Here is a 2,794-nt window from a genome sequence, read left to right as displayed (position 1 = left end):
CAGGTCGAGGCTGCGGTGGCCGGAAGTGGCCGCTGCACTCCAGTCTGGGCGACAGAGTGACACTCCAACTCAAAAAACAAAACAAAAAAAAACTACCATTTCTCTATTAAATTTACTTGGCACCTTTGTTGAAAATCAGTGGGCATATGTGACCAGGCCTATTTGTGACTCTAGTAGGTCTATTGATCATTGTCTTTATCCTTCTGCCAACCTCACACTGGCTCGATTGATAACTCTATAGGAGAGTAAGGACTGTGAGTTCTCCAAATGTGTTCTTTTTCAAAATAATTTTGACCATTCTAGATTCTTTGCTTTTCCACATAAATTTGAAAATCAGCATGTTGATTTGAAAATTAAACTGCTGGGATTTGGGGTGGTATTACATTGAATCTATAAATCAATTTGGGGATAACTGACATCTTGACAATATCGAGTCTTTTAGTACAAGAACACAAAGTATCTCCATTTATTTAGGATCATTCATTTCTCTCCTCTGTGTTTGATTGTTTTTAGCATACAAATATTAGACATATTTTTTAGATAGAGTCCTAAGTATTTTTTTGTTTTTTAGTGCTATTGTAAATGGTATTTTAAAATATCAGTTTATAGGCTCATGCCTATAATCCCAGCACTTTGGGAGGCTGAGGTGAGAGGATTGCCTGAGCCCATGGGTTCAAGACCAGCCTGGGCAACTTGGTGAGACCTCATCTCCTCAACAAATTAGCTGGGCATGGTGGTTCATGCCTGTAGTTCCAGCTACTTGGAAGGCTGAGGTGGAAGGATTGCCTGAACCCAGCAGGTCGAGGCTGCGGTGGCCATGAGCATACCACTGCATTCCATCCTGGGCAACCGAGTGAGACTCCGACTCAAAATAAAATAAAATATCAGCTTCTAGTTGAATTTTAATTTATTTTTGGCTCATCACTAATATATAGAAACAAACTGATCAATGTATATTGACATTTGTATCCTGTCACTATTCTAAGCTCATTCATTAGGCAGTGAATTGTTTTTATAGATTCTTTGGGATTTTCTACAGAGTCGTGCCGTCTTTGGGTATAGACAGTTTTGTTTCAGTCTTTCCAATCTGTGAGTCTTCTCTGTATTTTTCTTGCCCTATTCTACTGGCTCAGGTCTGCACTACGTTAAGTAGGAGTGGTGAGAGCAGACACTTTCCTTATTTTTGATCTGTGGAAGAAAGAGGACATTCTGTCTTTCACGGTACGCTTTGATGATGGCTTTAGATTTTCTATAGTTGCCCCTCATCAAAGTGCAAAACTTTTCCCGTGCTCCTAATTTGTTGTTGACATTTATCAACACGAATGTCGAATTTATCAAGTGCTTTTTCTCTTGAGATGTGTATGTTTTTTCTCCTTAATCTACTAATAGGGTAAATTATATTTGTCTTCTTCATATGTTGAACCATCTTGCACTCCCAGAATAAACATTTGGTAATGATGTTTCATCCATTGTATATATTGGAGTATTCAGTGTGCTCACACTTTGTTTAAAATGTTTGCATTCTTGTTCATGAAAGAGATTGGTCTTTTACTTACTCTTCTTGTAGTCACCCATTGGCAAATTTAACTTAACTCATTTTAATTTCAATTTCTGGATAATATATTTGACTCTTTGTCAGCTCTGTTTAGTCTTGCTTTTCGGTTTCTTATGTCCTATAGATTTTTTAAAGATTTTATTTTTTTTCTTCAAATTTAGTAAGCAGAGTTACTTTAGAGTCTATGCTTAGAGATTTCAGTATCTAAAGTTTCTTACAGATTTATTTCTTGTAATTCACTCAGTAATGGTTTTCTTATTTTGTGGGCATGTACTTAATTATTTTTGAAAGTAAGCTTTTTTCCCCCTCAGATGTTATTTTTAGAAATGCTTTGTGGCCAGAAATGGAGGTATAAATTTTTCCAGAGAGAGTTTATATTTGTTTCTGCGTCTGAGATGAGATGACTCAGAAATTTAAAAGTCAAAACATCTGATTTCTGAGACCACCCTAACAATGATGTGAGTTGGGCTTCAGGTCCAGGAATTTATGGTAATTTAACTTACTGATGTCAAGTAATAGAGTGTAAATTGGATTAGATGGTAGAGCAAGTAGAAAGTAAATAAAGAGCCAGGCTCGGTAGCTCAGCCTGTAATCCCGTGCCTTTGGGAGGCTGAGGTGAGTGGATTGCCTGAGCCCGCGGGTTCGAGACCCGCCTGGGCAGCGAGACTTCATCTCTACAATAAATCAAAAAATCAGCTGGGCATGGTAGCACGCGCCTGTAATTCCAGCTACTTGGAAGGCTGAGGCGGAAGGATGGCCAGAGGTCAGCAGGTCGGGGCTGCAGTGGCCAGGAGTGGCCACTGCACTCCAGTCTGGGTGACAGAGTGAGACTCCAACTCAAAAAGATAAAAATAAAAAATAAATAAAAATTAAAAAATAAAAACCATTAAAAATCATATATCTATTCAAGTTAGAACAATAATTTTTTTATTTTGAAAGACATTTAAATTTTTAAAATTATGATGGATACAAAATAGTTGTATATTTATGGGTTACATGTGATGTTTTGATACAGGCATACAATGTGTCATAATCAAGTCAGGATAATTGGGGTATCCATCACCTCAAGCATTTATTTCTTTGTGTTAAGAACATTCCAACTCCACTCCTTTAGTTTAGTTTTTTTTTTTTTTTGAGTTGGAGTCTCACTCCGTCACCCAGAGCGGAGTGCAGTGGCCCCTCCCGGCCACCGCAGCCTCGACCCGCTGGGCTGCGGCGATCCTTCCGCCTCAGCCTTCC

General features: G+C 38.4%; 1 protein-coding gene across 1 annotated transcript in view; it reads left to right on the top strand.

Annotated features, from left to right (window-relative positions):
- LOC103272902 (probable E3 ubiquitin-protein ligase TRIML2) overlaps window positions 1-2,794 on the top strand; it is a 12,327-nt gene that overhangs the window by 8,015 nt on the left and 1,518 nt on the right. The window lies entirely within an intron of this gene.

This window comes from Carlito syrichta, unplaced genomic scaffold (assembly GCF_000164805.1).
Source record: "Carlito syrichta isolate Samal-C Ts95f unplaced genomic scaffold, Tarsius_syrichta-2.0.1 Scaffold313376, whole genome shotgun sequence".
In the NCBI taxonomy this organism is placed as follows: Eukaryota; Metazoa; Chordata; class Mammalia; order Primates; family Tarsiidae; genus Carlito; species Carlito syrichta.
The sequence above is the reverse complement of the archived record's forward strand: the minus strand, read 5'-3'. Positions and strand labels throughout refer to the sequence as shown.